At 47.8% G+C, this 11,446-nt stretch overlaps 1 long non-coding RNA gene across 2 annotated transcripts; it reads right to left on the bottom strand.

The window, feature by feature from the left end:
* Positions 1-2,026: 2,026 nt before the first annotated feature.
* LOC144021191 (uncharacterized) lies at positions 2,027-3,018 on the bottom strand. 2 transcript variants are annotated; one of them, XR_013284071.1, is made up of 4 exons: positions 2,932-3,018; positions 2,795-2,861; positions 2,653-2,723; positions 2,027-2,572 (listed from the first exon to the last, which is right to left on the bottom strand). It is a non-coding gene; the product is annotated as an uncharacterized LOC144021191 (long non-coding RNA). The 2 variants fall into 2 exon arrangements; XR_013284070.1 differs by having other exon boundaries at positions 2,658-2,723.
* Between the last annotated feature and the right edge of the window lie 8,428 nt (positions 3,019-11,446).

Here is an 11,446-nt window from a genome sequence, read left to right as displayed (position 1 = left end):
CCACCAGGGATATGAATGGCTCGTTTACCTTGCACCCTAACTGAACCGGTAGGGTCTTCCTGAGCTTGTACAGCAGCCTGGTGGCACTTCTGAAGGGCCTCAATGATTTGATCAGGGGCCAGCAACACAGAGGGTGACTCAAAGACCGACCATATGCCCCAAAAAGATGTCGATAGCAGCGTCGGATCACATTCATCCCCAGGACTTCAGGGGGTAAGGAGGCCACTCCAGGTGTGTCCTTGACTACCAAGACACCACAGTGTGGTATCACCTTCTCACAAAGGGTCACATCAAGCTCCAAATAGCCAACATATGGGATGGCTAGGCTGTTAGCTGCACGCAGCTGTAGCCAGTGACAAGACCGCAAGCGATCATAACCCCATGGGGCAAAATGCAGCTGGAAAAAGCCCTGTTATGGTGGATACCATGGACCCAGTATCCAACAAGCACAACATACGAACAGCAACACTTGGACAAGATGACATTAGGCTAGTCGGTTTACAGTCTATGGAGCTTGGAGATTCCCCTACTGAGCTTTGGCTCAACAACTCAGCAGGCGTCAGTTTTCCGACTGCTGAGCGGGCAAAGAAGGTCTAGGAGGGTTGATAGCTAAGCCTGCAACAGAATGAGCACGGGCATGAAAGGGGACGCGCTCGCCATCACACTGGCGGGCAAATTGTCCAGGTTGTTGACACCTACGACAAATCACATTGTTTTGTGACACCCGACTGAGTTTGGGGAGCCTGCAAGGCGGCAATCGAGCGTGTTAGATCATCAAGCTGCTCTTGTTGGCGCTTCACAAGGTCCATCAGCTCCGTAAGACTGGGCCCATGGGGAGCAGCAACAGGGGCTGGAACAGAACTGCCCTGAACACGAAACTGAAGACAGTGACCAGATGGAAGAGAGTAACTACGCCCCCGAGATCCTCCCGGACGTCCCTCCCTCTCCCACCTTATGGCCTCACTTCGCACCTCCAACAAGGAAGCTGCAGGCTGACGCCGGACCATTTGCTTCAGCTCACGACGCAGGGAACTGTCAAGCACATGCTCTACAAACTGGTCACGAAGCAAAACGTCAGCATTTGGCATCCCATTGGGTGCACTCTGCTGTATAGGTTGCATAAGAGCTAACAAGGCTAAAGAGAACTCATGCAGTGACTCACCTTCCTGCTGCTGTCTAGCAAAAAAGGCCTGTTGCAGAGTGATGTAGGAATGAGTTTGACCATACAACTCTCGCAAAATTGCAAGAATGCAAACTGGGTCATCTCGTCCTGTAGCTTATCTGAACCTAATTTCTTCTCGTGCCTCTCCTTCCAAATGGTCAATAATAATAATAAAAAAAAATAAAATAAAAAAAAAATAAAATAAAAAAGAGGGCCTGGTCTGCAGCCGAGAGGTGCCAGGCCCACATGCATGCATGCCTCCATCTCCTCAACCCACTCAGACACACTAATGCCCAACTTGCCATTAAAACATGGGACATCTGCGCTCTCTAGGTATAACCACCAACCGCTCAGTTACAACAGGTGGAGCACCAACGGCTGGACCAGGAGACCCAGAGACTGCCCCACCGGGACCCGAATGAGGCACGCCACGCTCCCGAACCAGACGCTAATTGTCCGCCTTCAATTGCAGAACAAGCTCCCGAAGCTGCTGTACCTCCTCCTCCATACCGACACCCTCACCCAGGTTTCCACTAGGATGAGAGAAAAATACTAATTTCTTTTCCTGTAAAAAAAAATATAATTCTGAGTTATTGCTGCTGTCTTGGCTTATGCCAATAAAATACTCAACACACAAAATAAAAAAAATAAAATAAACCAACAATAAGAATTATTATTATTATTTTTTCCTCTTTTGGAAAATCACATCTGTCCTTTAATAGTGGGCCCTGCCGACAACGCCAGATTGTGGCAAAGTGGCTTAGTTAGTGGGGGACAACGCCACCTGGGGACTTGCACCCCAGGAGTCTAAAACAAGCTTCACAAATAAAAGGCACGCAGTTTAAACATCCACAGGACAAGATGTGATTCCAAAATATGAGTTTATTAACAAATTAAAAGCTTAAAAAAAAAACAACAACCACCTGACAACAAAAGAAAGTGGTCTGGGACTGCTAAAAACACCACAGGACTGGGGGACTTACCACGACAGCGGTACCAAAAAAAAAGGGGGAACTCCAAACACTACACAGCACCCGTGACACAGCAAACGAAATAAGTGGGAAAATCGGGACCACCACCGCAAAACACAAATTAAAAGAAGCAAACAACCCACACCACTTAACCCAAAGTCATCTGGCAGAGCAAAAATAAAAACATAAAATACCCATACTGTTAAAAGAAACAAAAAAACTATTAATATAAAACAAAGAACCCAAACAGTTAAAAATGTTCAATAAATGGAAGGGCTCCGTGATGGCAACACTTTGCCTGGGTCGGTCCCAACAGTTCAGGCAACCCAGGTCGCCGCCCAAACAGGAGGGGAAGTTGTCAGGAAGGTAACGGTGTTTAAAATCCAATTTTAAGATGATAAAAAGCCAAGACATCAGTATGACCCGGAGTAGTGCCACACTGGAAGACAAATTACTCAATTACAAATTGATTACAACTAAAAAGGTCTTCACAACTAGCACAAAAAGGAATTCATATACCTTACCGGAGTGCACAATGGCAAGGTCACGGCGTGGGGAGGAGCTACCCAGTGCGGCTCCACAATTAATGGCTGGACAACAGGGTAAAAGCAATTAAAGCTTTGTCCCCTGCCCCGCCCTTGCACAAGGCGGACAGCCCTACCTGCAGGAAGCGCCGCGCACCCACCCGGGCACCAGGGAACAGTCACGCTCCAACATATACCACGTTGCTGTAACCAAGCAGTACGATAGTAAGTTTCTAAAATCTCGAATGGGCCAAGTCGATAAAAGCACGCATACCTTCACTTGGGTCCGACACCACCCGCACACAGACTACGTCAACGCACGCGTCACGTCTGTCAACTCCGTAAAGGAGGAAAAGGAAGTGGAAGAGGGACAGACTGGCGCTGCGCTGACCTATTTATAGGCACCTCCTTAATTAGAGGCACTCTGCCCCCTTGTGGTAAGGGGCATCTCTATTCTGCCACATACGGTTTCTTGCCCAACGCCAGTATGTGAACTGTCATCACAAGTGACCTTCTGAAAGTATGGTGGAAAATTCGCAAACACACTCCAAAACCATGTTTTGCAAAGGGTGAACTGACATCATTTTAAACACTACGGATTACTGTATTCATGAATGTCACTTAAATTCATACTGTGAGTTAAGGCAGGTGAGCAAATACTTTTTGGCAATATAGCGTGTTTCTGTTGCGTTTCTGTGTCCCCAGTGCTGCTTTCTTACTTTTGCTCTTTTGTTCTTGGTCTCCATGACTACCGTGGGGAGCTGAGCTGACACACCTGCTTCTGGTCAGCAATCAGCTGGCCATAAAAGCCGAGCACTCCCAACAGAATCTGTTGGAGTATTCGCCTTACTAACTTGCTTGCTGCCAACGACGCTGAGCTCTAGACTTGCTAAGTATTGCCCTGTTATTGCTTTGCTCTCGTCCTAGTTTTAGTGTGCCTGTTTGTAGTGGTTTAGCCCTATTGCGAGTTCTTTCTTATTAGTAGTGATGGCAAAATGAAGCCCCGTAAAGCAGTGAAGCCCTGCAGTGAAATGCTTCACACACACGTCGGAGCTTCAAGATGATTCATTTCCTCGACTACGTCATCATGTGGACAGAAAAATGTATAACATGCTTGGTGCATGCAATAAAATGGTGGGGTGTAAATCATGCTCTAAATACAAAAGAATATATATTTGAAGAGTGTTTTAACATGAATTGTTCTGTGTTACTTTGTCTATGTTTGTGCTTATGCAACAAGTGAAAATGTGAAATAAGGACGTAAAATAAAATGCTTATTCATTTTTATTCAGTTTTTGGACTCAGGCGGTTTCTTTTTTTTGCCGAGAATTTCACCTGCTTTGGAAAAAAACTCTTTCACATGGTACTGATGAAGCAGGGGTGCATCGATATGAGATAGCAAGTTTGTATAGAATTGGATGCGTATATTTCTGTGATTCCCAGTACTGAATGGGACTTTCAACTGTGAACAGAAAAATGTGAATTTTATGTGTTGTCACATTTTATTTTATTTTATTATTGGAATCTGTTAAAATAGTACCGTAATTGCAGTGCATTACCTTCTGAGGTGAGATCTGCTCAAAGTGCTCCTAAACAAGGGAAAATCTCTTTCTTGCTGGTTCCATCGCAAAAAGAGGCTCGTCAAATCGAATGCCAAAAGCAAAAAAAGTAGCGCAATAAGGGACCCGAAAACACAAAAAGTGAAGGGGAATCCATAGCGTTTCTTTGCCGCTTTTATTTCGAACTACACTCAAACCTAGCGAATCATTTCCTGAATCAGTCACGTGGTACACCTGCTTCGTGGGGCTTCAAACGTCACCACGTACGTCATCAACACACGCATTGACACGCCGTTCATGAACCACTCATCTGCATTACTCGGCACACGCTTCAGGGATTCGACCCGAGAAGCACATCACTACTTATTAGTATTTTGATCCAGATTTTCTTAGTTGTACTTTTGGATTTTTGTTACTACGTGTTTTTCTCCGTGGTTTGTTCCATGCGCTTTCTGTTTTACTGAACTTTTGTGTTTTAGTTTGGTACTTTGGTATTCCTTGGAATTTTGTCCTTGCGCCCTGTGTTATTATTAAAACCCCTTTTGTTGCCTTCTAAACACGATTTGTGGTCTGCTTTTTGGGATCCAACACACACACACACACACACACCTACACAACCCTAACATAATACTCCAACCAATATGGATCCCGCAGACCCTGATCGTCTTCAGTTTGCATTGTCTCGTCAGGGACAATTGCTCGGTTCGCACGACCAGTCCCTCCGCCAGCTTATGGAAGCTGTGTCCACCCTGACTACACAGATAAGTACTCTTAGTACCTGCGTAGATCACATGTCTTCCCAGGAGGCGTCCGGCACATCGACTTCCAGGTGCACCCATGATAGGAAAGAACCCAACCTGCCCCACCCACAACACTACTCGCGTGAGATTGGGCTTTGTGGTGAATTTCTTCACCAATGTAGTCTTATTTTCGACCAACAACCCTATAAATTTTTTTTCTGTTAAATCTAAGATTGCTTATATCAGGGGTGGCTAACTGCGGTCCTCGAGGGCCGGAGTCCTGCATGTTTTATAGATTTCCCTGCTCGAAGTGCAGCTGATTCCAATTAACAGGCTCGTTATCAGGCTTCTGCAGAGCTTGCTGATGAGCTGATCATGAAGCAGCTGTGTTGAAGGGAAATATCCAAAACCTGCAGGACTGCGGCCCTCGAGGACCGGATCTCGCCACCCCCGGCTTATATAATGAGCCTCTTAACGGGTCGGGCCGCCTCGTGGGCATTGGCAGCAAGCAATGCAGACACCGTACTACGCACTAATCTGTCAGGGTTTTTTACCGAGTTCCGGAATGTTTTTGACCACCCTGTAAAGGGAAAGGAGGCTGGCAGCCGCCTATTGACTCTTAGACAAGGCCAAATGTCTGCAGCGGATTTTTCCCTTAACGTTTCGCATTTTGGCGGCAAAGAGCCGCTTTGAGACTGCGCTCTGAAGTATTTTTCGTCTTGGACTAAACCCATCATTAAAAGATGAGATGAGACCTCCAGCTTGGAGGAGCTCATCAGACTGACCATTCGCTTGGACAACCGGATACGAGAGCAACACCGCGAGAGACTCGAGGAGGAGCGACAGCCCCCTGGAGACGTTGACAGAGGGCCCCGACCAATTCCAGGAACGACCCCCCCCCCCCCCCCCCCCCCCCCCCCCCGGTCCAGTTCCTCCACCTGCGCCCAAGGTTTTCTAGCCCATGGCTGTCGCCCGCGGAAGCAATGCAACTGGGTGGAGGTCGGCTCACATCTGAGGAGAGGCAAAGACGGGTTGCCGGTCATCTCTGCTTCTACTGCGGGACATCCGGCCATCGGGTGTCGGCATGCCCCTCTCGGCCTTACCGGAAGTCCAGCACTTTCCACCGAAACTGACCAGAACTGTGAGTACCTACCGGCTATTTCGACTTGTCCACCCGACAACACACCACTTGCGAGGAAACGGCTGCAGTTGCAAGGGGAGGTGTCAGGGTATAGGGCCCGGGCAGGCATTACAGCCTTGGTGGACTCTGGTTCCGACAATTGTTTCCTGGACGTCTCCATAGTGAACAAACTGAACTGTCCGGTTTTTGCGTTGGATAAACCCAGAAAAGTCTATGACCTTGACGGTCGTCTGCTTATCATAGTCACGCACACTACTGATACCCTACGCTTATGTGTTTCAGGTAACCACGTTGAAAACAATTTTTTTTGTAGCTAATATGCATAAGGCTCCTGTTCTGGGCCTGCCCTGGTTAGAATCGCACAACCCGGACATCGACTGGAGTAAACCAGAGATTACAAACTGGAGTCTATTTTGTCATGCTAACTGCCTCAGACCCCCCCCCCCCCCCCCCCCCATGCATGCTCAGCTCCTACGAAAGAGGTCGAACCACCTAACCTACAAAATGTACCATCCAAGTATCATGATTTGCATCTTGTGTTTAGCAAAGACAGAGCATAGTTGCTACCCCCACACAGGCCCTACAATTGCGCAATCGATCTTGTTCCGACCGCGCCGCTCCCCAGTTCTAGGCTATACCAGATTTCTAAGCTGGAACAGAAGGCGCTTCATGACTATATCGCCACCTCCCTGGCTTCAGGGCTAAACCGTCCATCGACATCCCCAGTAGGGGCTGGTTTCTTTTTTACGGAAAAGGATAAAACGCTTAGGCCATGGATAGAATACCGGGGTTTGAATGATATAACTCAAGAATAAATATCCCCTGCCGTTAATGGATTCTGCTTTCGCTCCGCTTCAAACCGCCACCCTTTTCTCTAAACTTGATTTGTGCAATGCCTATCACCTGGTTAGGATAAGGGAGGGAGACGAGTGGAAGACAACATTTAACACACCCATAGGACACTATGAATATCTAGTAATGCCTTTCGGCCTCTGCAACGCACCAGCAGTTTCTGAGAACCTTGTCGACAACATACTGCGAGACATGCTTAATCAATTCTGTTTCATTTATCTTGATGACATTCTTATATTTTTCTACAGACTTCCACGAACACCGGCAACATGTCCGGCTTGTGTTGCGACGCCTATTAGAAAAACGCCTCTACGTTAAAGCCGAAAAGTGTGAATTTCACACATCTTCCGTTCAGTTCTTGGGGTTCATTGTGGAGAAGAGCCAACTCTGTCCCGATCCAGCCAAGGTTCAGGCTGTGGTCGACTGGCCTTCTCCGACAACAAGGAAGCACCTCCAGAGGTTCCTGGGTTTTGCCAATTTCTACAGGCGATTTATTAGAGACTACAGTTTGGTTGCGAAACCTCTGACGGAGTTTACATCCCCCAAAAAACATTTCGAATGGACCCCAAGGGCTGAAGCAGCCTTCACCAGGTTGAAGGGTCTATTTTACTCCGCACCCGTCTTGATTCACCCTAACACTGATTTCCCCTTTGTGGTTGAAGTGGACGCGTCGGACACAGGAGTGGGGGCGGTATTGTCACAGCGTTCCTCAGTCGACCAGCGTCTGCATCCCTGTGCCTCCTTCAATGGTCCTTCAATGGGGACATTCATCCCGGTTGGCTTGCCATTCTGGAGGTGGTCGAACACACAGCCTCATCGTCCAAAGATTTTGGTGGCCGGGGCTCCGGAGAGACATTCGGGAATTTGTCGCAGCCTGCACAGTGTGTGCACGCAGCAAGTGGTGCCACCTACGGGCCTGCGACAGCCACTCCCCATTCCATCGCGCCCATGGTCACATGTGGCGCTGGACTTTGTCACTGGTCTCCCGTCCCCACAAGGCAAAACGGTCATCTTCAATGTGGTGGACCGGTTCTCCAAGATGGCTCACTTTATCGCTCTGACAAAGCTCCCTTCAGCACTGGAAACAGCACGAATCCTGGTCAAAGAAGTCTTTCATCTCATGGCATACCGTTGGACATAGTTTCGGATCGGGGCCCACAGTTTGTCTCCCTGGTCTGGAAAGCTTTTTGCAAAGCGTTGGGAGCCAACGTCAGTCTCTCGTCAGGATACCACCCGCAGACTAACTGGCAAACGGAACGATCCAACCAGGTTCTGGAAGCAGCCCTGCGATGTGTCTGCCAACAGCATCCTGGTCCTCTCACCTACTGTGGGTAGAGTATGCGCACAACTCCCTGTTCAGCTCAGCCACCGGACTGTCTCCTTTCCACGTTGCTTATGGCTACCAACCCCCCGTCTTCCCGTCGCTGGAGAGCGTTGCGTCAGTTCTCTCGGTCCAGGCCCACCTTCGTCGAGCACGCCGGGTATGGCGAGATACAAGGGCGGCGCTGGGACGCACCGTGGCACGGAACAAACTGATAGCAGACAGGCATCGGGTTCCGGGCCCAGCATACCAACCAGGCCAAAAAGTATGGCTGTCTACACGGGATCTTCAACTGTCTGGGGAGTCCCAGAAGCTCGGTCCACGCTACATAGGACCGTTCGCTATCAAGGCCGTAATCAACCCCGCTGCCGTGAAGCTCCAGTTGCCACCCACACTCAAGATTCATCCAGTGTTTCATGTATCACTCCTCAAGCCTGTTGCGGACAGTCCCCTGTGCCCTCCTACGGCGCCGCCACCCCCGCCCAGGGTGGTTGATGGTGGACCTGTGTATACAGTTCGGGCCCTGTTGGACTCTAGGAAGAGGGGTAGTGGTGGTGCAGTACCTGGTCGACTGGGAGGGATATGGCCCCGAAGAGCGCTCCTGGATCCTCGATCCCTCGTTGCTCCGTGACTTCCACTCGCTCCATCCTTCTAAGCCGGGTAGGCCGCCTGGGGCGCCTTTTGATGGGGGGGTACTGTTGCGTTTCTGTGTCCCCAGTGCTGCTTTCTTACTTGTGTTCTTTTGTTCTTGGTCTCCATGACTACCGTGGGGAGCTGAGCTGACACCTGCTGCTGGTCAGCAATCAGCTGGCCCTAAAAGCCGAGCACTCCCAACAGACGCTGTTGGAGTATTCGCCTTACTAACTTCAAGGACGCATCTGTTGAGGAAGGACGCATCTGTACTTGCTCCTGCACTCGCTCGTGAATCTAACTACTTGTTGATTTTTGCATTGGGATTTGTAACTACATTGTTGCAGAATGCCTGGCGGAAAAAGAGCCGACGAGATTGAGGAGATAAAATCTTCTCTTAAAAAACTCAGTGGAATGGTTGCCGAATTACTTGAAATGAAGAAGAGCATTGAGCCACTTCTTCAGGAAATACAGCAATTGAAGAAAGAGACACAGGAAAAAGATCGACGCATTGTTGCCTTGGAACAAAAAGTGGATGATTTGGAACAAAATCTTCGTATCAACGATGTGATAGTCACCGGTATCAAGATCAAGCCGCGCCGTGGCCCTTTGAGAGCTGCGGCTAGCACGAGCACGGAAGATTCTGACCAATATTCAGGGAACGAGACTGTGGAACAGCAAGTGACACTTCAACTCAGAGATTTGGGATTAACTGTTGATCCTGCGCACATTCAGATGTGCTTTTCGCTTCCAACTGGAGGGACACGACCACCGGCAGTTCTGATCAGGTTTGTTGACAGAAAGAAAAAGATTGCTCTTCTGAGAGACCGCCACAAGCTTCGTGGGAAACATGTCTACATAAACGAAAATCTCACCAAACGAAATGCTGACATCGCCAAAAAGGCACGACAAATGAGAAAGAATGGACTTATCGAAAGCACGTGGACAAAAGACTGCCGAATTTTTATTCAAACTAAAGATAACTCTGGTCAACTAAAAACACGAATCGTGAAAGGAGCTGAGGAATTGGCAGTGCTTGAGAGACAACAGTAATTCACAATATCACAACAACAACAACAACATCAACATCACTAATTACCCAAAGCTGGAGTTGTATATGATTATTTGCTGACTTTGCCAAGGCTAACTCTTGTTTATACACCTGCATTGATAACATGTATTGCTGTTCCCGTTTGAATCTAAATATTGTCTGGCTCGAATTCCGTTTGGACATTTGTTGTAACAGTCAAGGCTACATGATAAGGCTGTATTGTGGCTCCAATGAATCTGCTGTCAATACGCAAAATGGGGGTTGGTGGTCTGGTTCCTGGAATGCAGCTGGCGTGGGCCGCTCTGCTGGGTGAGCTAGGCTGGGCAGCGCACAGGAGTCATCAGATCCACAACATGCTAGCAACCAGTGGTGCTACCTGACCAGAATCGAGTGCTGAAATTGCTTGAAAGCAATGGGCCGAATGCAAGCCGATCTACTCTTCTGGAAAGCACATGTGTGAAAGCTGATCCGAGGTCAGCGAAGACCCTACTGGTGAAAGAGAAGAATTGCGCTTGCCTTGGCTGCTCGCCTGGCGGGGTGGGCTTGCTGGTGGCGTCTGGGGACCGACTCACCAGTTCTAAATGACTGGGACTAGCCACAATCTACACACGGACATTCAAGATGAACTGAGCGAGCAGTGTCTGGGATAGTATGGGATGGATAACGATAAAAATTAATGTCTATTCTAAATAATGTATATGATTGATGCGTTATAGTAATGGGTCGATGGGGACGGGTCTCGAATAAGCTTCGGCTTCTACCCGTCAGCCCTTCTTTCGGACGTCAATGTTGCAAATGATGTGATGTGATTGATGTAAACTGTAATGTGTCCGAAAGGAAAAAATGAATAAACTAAACTAAAACTAACTTGCTTGCTGCCAACGACGCTGATCCCTAGATTTGCTAAGTATTGCCCTGTTATTGCTTTGCTCTCGTCCTAGTTTTATTCGGCCTGTTTGTAGTGGTTTAGCCCTATTGCGAGTTCTTTATTAGTATTTTGCTCCAGATTTTCTTAGTTGTACTTTTGGATTTTTTGTTACTACGTGTTTTTCTCCATGCGCTTTCTGTTTTACTGAACTTTTGTGTTTTAGTTTGGTATTCCTTGGATTTTTGTCCTTGCGCCCTGTGTTATTATTAAAACCCCTTTTATTGCCTTCTAAACACGATTTGTGGTCTTCTTTTTGGGATCCAACACACACACAACCCTAACAGTTTCTTGTATGTACTTGTGTACGTTTAGCAAACGTATAAACACGGCACTGTTTTTGCTCCCGTTTTTCGTAAGACGGACTAAAAAATCTTCAACTTTTTCTACGCACACAAAAAGTAATTTCCCTCAAATATTGTTTACAAATCTGTCTACATCTGTTACTGAGCATTTTTCCTTTTTCGAGGTCCCACCTCCCAGGTGTTGAACATCAAAATGCTGATTAGACAGCATGTTTATTGCACCGATGTGCCTTAGGCTGTCCACAATAAAAAGTCACTTTGAAAT

Source organism: Festucalex cinctus, chromosome 6, assembly GCF_051991245.1.
Source record: "Festucalex cinctus isolate MCC-2025b chromosome 6, RoL_Fcin_1.0, whole genome shotgun sequence".
In the NCBI taxonomy this organism is placed as follows: domain Eukaryota; kingdom Metazoa; phylum Chordata; class Actinopteri; order Syngnathiformes; family Syngnathidae; genus Festucalex; species Festucalex cinctus.
The sequence above is the reverse complement of the archived record's forward strand: the minus strand, read 5'-3'. Positions and strand labels throughout refer to the sequence as shown.